Genomic DNA, 6,707 nt, shown 5'->3' on the forward strand with positions numbered 1-6,707 from the left:
AGAGCATTTTGGAGATAGTGATCACAATTCTATCTACAATAGCATTGGAGAGGGATAGGAACAGACAATTTAGAAAAGCATTTAATTGGAGTAAGGGGAAATATGAGGCTATCAGGCAGAAATTTGGAAGCATAAATTGGGATCAGATGTTCTTAGGGGAATGTACAGAAGAAATGTGGCAAATGTTCAGGGGATATTTGTGTGGAGTTCTGCTTAGGTACGTTCCAATGAGACAGGGAAAGGATGGTAGGATACAGGCACAGTGGCGTACTAAGGCTGTTGTAAATCTAGTCCAGAAGAAAAGAAAAAAGCTTAACCAAAGGTTCAAAGAACTAGGTTATGACAGAGATCTGGAAGATTATCAGGCTCGCAGGAAGGAGCTTAAGAATGAAATTAGGAGAGCCAGAAGGGGCCATGAGAAGGCCTTGGTGGATAGGATTAAGGAAAAGCCCAAGGCATTCTACAAGTATGTGAAGAGCAAGAGGATAAGACGTGAGAGAATAGGACCAATCAAGTGTGACAGTGGAAAAGTGTATGGAACCAGAGGAGATAGCAGAGGTATTTAATGAATACTTTGCTTCAGTATTCACCATGGAAAAAATCTTGGCAATTGTAGGGATGACTTACAGTGGACTGAAAAACTTGAGCATGTTGATATTAAGAAAGAGGATGTGCTGTTGCTTTTGGAAAGCATCAAGTTGGATATGTCACCGGTACCGGATGAGATGCACCCCAGGCTACTGTGGGAGGTGAGGGAGGAGATTGTTGAGCCTCTGGCGATGATCTTTACATCATCAATGGGGACAGAAGCGGTTCCGGAGGATTGGAGGGTTACGGATGTTATTCCCTTATTCAAGAAAGAGTAGAGATAGCCCAGGAAATTATAGACCAGTGAGTCTTACTTCAGTGGTTGGTAAGTTGATGGAGAAGATCCTGAGAGGCAGGATTTATGAACATTTGGAGAGGAATAATATGATTAGGAATAGTCAGAGTGGCTTTGTCAAAGGCAGGTCATGCCTTACAAGCCTGATTGATTTTTTTTGAGAATGTGACTAAACCCATTGATGAAGGTAGAGCAGTAGGTGTAGTTATGGATTTCATCAAGGCATATGATAAGGTACCCCATGCAAGGCTTATTGAGAAAGTAAGGAGACATGGGATCCAAGGGGACATTGCCTTGTGGATCCAGAATTGGCTTGCCCACAGAAGGTGAAGTGTGGTTGTAGATAGGTTATATTTTGCATGGAGGTCGGTGACCAGTGTTGTGTCTCAGGGATCTGTTCTGGGACCCTTACTCTTAGTGATTTTTATAAATGACCTGGATGAGGAAATGGAGGGATAGGTTAGTAAATTTGCTGATGACACAAAGGTTGGAGGTGTTGTGGATAGTGTATAGGGCTATCTGAGGTTACAGCAGGACATTGATAGGATGCAAAACTGGGCTGAGAAGTGGCAGATGGAGTTCAACCCAGATAAGTGTGAGGTGGTTAATTTTGGTAGGTCAAGTAGGATGGCAGAATATAGTATTAATGGCAAGACACTTGGCAGTGTGGGGATCAGAGGGATCTTGGGGTCCGAGTCCGTAGGACGCTCAAAGTAGCTGTGCAGGTTGACTCTGTGGCTAAGAATGCATATGGTGCATTGGCCCTCATCAATTGTGGGATTGAGTTTAGGAGCCAAGAGGTAATGTTGCAGTTATACAGGACCCTGGTCAGACCCCACTTGGAGTACTGTGCTCAGTTCTGGTCAGCTCACTATAGGGATGATGTGGAAACCATGGAAAGGGTGCAGAGGAGATTTACAAGGATATTGCCTGGATTGGGGAGCATGTCTTATGAGAATAGGTTGAGTGAACTTGGCCTTTTCTCCTTGGAGAGATGGAGGATGAGAGGTGACCTGATAAAGGTGTATAAGATGATGAGAGGCATTGATCATGTGGATAGTCAGAGGCTTTTTCCCAGGGCTGAAATGACTAGCATGAGAGGACACAGTTTTAAGGTGCTTGGAAGTAGGTACAGAGGAGATGTCGGATAAGTTTTTTTACGCAGAGTGGAGAGTGTGTTGAATTGGCTGCCGGTGACGGTAGCGGAGGCGAATACGATAAGGTCTTTTAAGAGAATCCTGGACATGTACATGGAGCTTGGAAAAATAGAGGGCTATGGATAACCCTTGTTAATTTCTAAGGTAGGGACATGTTCGGCACAGCTTTGTGGGCTGAAGGGCCTGTATCGTGCTGTAGGTTTTCTATGTACACCTTCATCTACACCATATGTGAATGTTCACACTGTCATCTACAGCCTGGGTGTTCATGGAAGCTTTCTACTTGTAGAGCTGAGTCAAACATTTATTAATAGAGAACTTGTATGTAGTATATTACAGATGCTCATGTAAAATAATTGTACACCTTCAGCTGACATTGAGGATGGAGGTTCCAGAACTCTAGCTGATGTTCATTTGTTTTATTTTTAAACTCCACACACACCACCACACATTCTTCAGCAGCAAACATCACCAAAGGGATTTGATTCCATGTTCTGTTGCCAGTTTACACCTTAATTAGTCCACCTGTGAACAACTTCAGCTATTCACTGCACCAGTAAAATGACTGCAATTGTTGGGTTCTACATGGTCTCACAGAGTGCTGAACAAATTTCTAGCACATCAAACTTTCCCCCAGAGATAATCATAAATGCTCTCACATCTTAACTATCTGGTTCTCTATCCTCTGGAAGTGCATGTTTCTTTTGAAAATCACCCCTTTTACAAAAGTTAGTTTTGCTTTCCTTTACTGTTTACATTTTAAAATGGTACAGTTCTTAGATGGTATGTCTTTGTGGTTAGAGATCTTTTAAATCAGGGGTTTCCAACTTGGGGTCCATGGACACCTAGCTTAATGGTCTATGACATCAAAATAACAGTATAGTGAAGAATCCCACGCACCCCTCACAAACTCTTCTCCCTCCTGCCATCTGGCAAAAGGTACCAAAGTATTCAGGCTCTCACAACCAGGCTGTGCAACAGTTTCTTCCTCCAAGCCATCAGACTCCTCAATACTCAGAGTCTAGACTGACATCTACATCATTTATTATTATATTGTAATTTGTCCTCTACTGTGCCTATTGTCTTGTTTATTAATTATTGTATGCCCTGCACTGTTTTGTGCACTTTATGTAGTCCTGTGCAGGTCTGTAGTCTAGTGTAGCCTTGTGTTGTCTCACATAGTCTAGTGTAGTTTTGTGTTGTTTCATGTAGCACCACGGTCCTGGAGGAACATTGTTTCATTTTTACTGTGTACTGTACCAGCAGTTTATGGTCGAAATGACAATAAACTTGACTTGACTAATGCAAATGTGGGGATGACTTCAAGCAGTCTGAAACACAAGTTTATAGACATTAAGAAAGAGGATGTGCTGGAGCTTTTGAAAGGTAAGATAAGTCGCCGGGCCCAGACGAGATATACCCCAGGCTACTGTGGGAAGCAAGGTAGGAGATTGTTAAGCCTCTGGGCATCATCCATAGGGACAGGAGAAGTACCAGAGGATTGGAAGGTTGCAAATGTTGTTTCCCTTGTTCAAGAAAGGAAGTTGAGATATCTCAGGAAATTGTAGACCACTGAATCTTTCTTCAGTGGTGGGCAAGTTGTTGTTGAAGATCCTGAGGCAGGACTTATGAGCATTTGGAGAGGCATCATCTGATTAGGGATAGTCAGCATAGCTTTGTCAAGGGCAGGTTGTGCCTTCTGAACCTGATTGAATTCTTTGAGGATGTAACAAAACAAATTATTGAAGGCAGAGCAGTGGCTGTAGTGTATATGGATTTCAGTAAAGCATTTAATAAGGTTCCCCATGCAAGGCTCATTCAGAAAGTAATAAGACATGGGATCCAAGGAGACATTGCTTTGTGGATCCAGAATTGGTTTGACCACAGAAGGCAAAGGATGGTTGTAGATGGTTCATATCCTGCATGGAGGACAGTGATCAGTGGTGTTCAGCAGGGATCCTTCCTCTTTGTGATTTTTATAAATGACTTGGATGTGGAAGTAGAAGGGTAGGTTAGTAAATTTGCTGATGACACAAAAGTTGGGGGAGTTCTGGAAAGTCTGGAGAATTGTCAGAGGTTACAGAGGACATTGACAGGTTGCAGAACTGGGCTGAGAAGTGGCAGATGGAGTTCAACCCAGATAATAATTGTGGTTCATTTCAGTAAGTCAAATTTGAAGACAATATAATATTAATGGTAAGACTCTTGGCGGTGTGGAGGATCAGAGAGATCTTAGGTCACTCAAAGCTGCTGCACAGGTTGACGGTGTTGTTAAGAGGGTGTATGGTGTGTTGGCCTCAATCAACTGTGGGATTGAGTTCAAGAGCCATGAGGTAATGTTACAGCTATGCAAGACCCCACTTGGAGTACTGTGTTCAGTTCTGGTCACCTCACTGCAGTACGGATGTGGATACTACAGAGAGTGCAGAGGAGATTTATAAGGATTGGCAAGCATGCCTTATGAGAATAGTTGAATGACCTTGGTCTTTTCTTCTTGGAGCAACGGAGGATGACAGGTGACGTGATAGAGGTGTACAACATGATGAGAGGCATTGATTGCGTGGAGAGCCAGAGGCTTTTTCCCAAGGCTGATATGGCTAACAAAAGGAGGCATAGTTTTAAGGTGCTTGGAAGTAGGTACAGGGAGGATGTCAGAGGCAAGTTTTCCACAGGGAGTGGTGGGTGCGTGGAATGCACTGCCAGCAAAGGTGGTAGAGGCGGATACAATAGGGTCTTTTAAGAGACTCTTAGATAGGTATATGGAGCTTAGAAAAATAGAGGGCTACATGGTGGGGAAATTCTAGGCAGGTTCTAGAATGGATTATGTGGTCAGCACAACATTGTGGGCTGAAGGGCCAGTAATGTGCTGTAGATTTTCTATGTTTCCAAGTAGAGAGGCTACACAAGGACAGACAAATTAGGAGAATGGGCAAAGTAGTAGGTGACAGATGAAATTGAGTGTTGGGAAGTATATGGTCATGCACTTCTGTAAAAGAAAGAGTAGACTTATTTTCTAAATGGAGAGAAAATACAAAAAACTGAGGCGCAAAGGGACTTGAGAGTCCTTGTGCAGGATTCCCTAAAGGTTGATTTGCAGGTTAGTGAGGAAGGCAAATGTGACATTCATTTCAAGAAGACTAGAATGTAAAAGCAAGGATGTAATGTTGAGACTTTATGAAGCACTGGTGAGACCTCACTTACAGTATTGTGCCCCTTATCTTAAAAAGGACATGCTGAAACTGGAGATGGTTCAAAGGAGGTTCACAAAAATGATTCCAGGGTACAACAGCTTGTTATATGAAAAGCATTTGATGGCTCTGGGCCTGTATTCACTAGAATTCAGAAGAATGAGGGGGACCTCATTGAAACCTAATGGTGAAAGGCCTTGATAGAGTGGATATGGAGAGGATGTTTCCTATAGTGGGACAGTATAAAATAGAGGGGCATCCTTTTAGAACAGAGTTGAGGAGGAATTTCTTTAGCCAGAGAGTGGTGATTCTGTGCAATTCATTGCCAAAGGCAGTGATGGAGGCCAAGTCTTTGTATATTTAAGGTAAAGGTTGATAGATTCTGTCAGAGCCAACAGAATGTTCTGTAGAATGGAAAGTTATTCTCAAACTCTAGAGCGTAATACTACAAGAAACAGTCACAAACAATTACCTTATCAATTTTTATGGGCATCTGCTTTTGAAAATCTCAATTGATGCAGTTAAGCAGGCTAATATTGTCCTTCTACAGCCAAAAAACATTATAATTCTCATAGTTAAGACTTAGTTATTGGAATGGAAAAGGTTGTTCACAGATTGCATTTAAACTTTGAGTAGAAAGCCACTTATAAATGAAATTGAAGTACAGCTTCAAGTGAATTTCGACTAAATTGAAGCAGATCTTTAGTACTTAAAGTGGGACATTCAGCTGGAACCCAATTGCTACTCCAATTAATACAACATCCCATTGGTCATCTGCTGCAGGAACAAGGGTTGTTACAATGATCATTTTAAATCAGTGGCTTCCCTAAATAGAAGCTGCAATGAAACAATAAAAATTACAGGAATACTTGTAATATCCATTTGTCTTTGGAATGAAAATATAATAAATTTTATGTGGTGTTCACAAATCAATGGATAGGCTGCAAAGACCAGACAATTATCTCCTTTGCTTAACTAATTTTCTTACTAGTCCATCATTCTGTTTTTGTCAACTACTCAAGGACTCACTGGTTACACTTCTACTGAATTCACACTGGATGCTTTAGTATAAATTAGCGATGCTAGAACATTTGTGAACCCTGTAGAGTTTTCTCTATTTCTGCATAAATACGACCTAAAATATGATCAGATCTTCATGCAAGTCCCAAAACTAGATAATGAGAATCCAGTTAAATAACACAAAATACATTATACTTGTGCATTTGAGAAAAATGATCCAATATTACACGTATTTGTTGGAAAAAGTGTGTGATACCCTTGTACAGCAATAACATCAACCAAATGTTTCCAGTGACTGTTGATCAGCCCTGCACATCGGCTTGGAGGAATGTTAGGCCATTTCTCCTTACAAAACTGCTTCAACTCTAGGATGTTGGTGAGTTTCCTTGCATAAACTGCTTGCTTCAGGTCTTTCCACAACACTTCTATAGGATTAAGGTCAAGACTTTGACTCGGCCA

This window comes from Mobula birostris, chromosome 23 (assembly GCF_030028105.1).
Source record: "Mobula birostris isolate sMobBir1 chromosome 23, sMobBir1.hap1, whole genome shotgun sequence".
In the NCBI taxonomy this organism is placed as follows: domain Eukaryota; kingdom Metazoa; phylum Chordata; class Chondrichthyes; order Myliobatiformes; family Myliobatidae; genus Mobula; species Mobula birostris.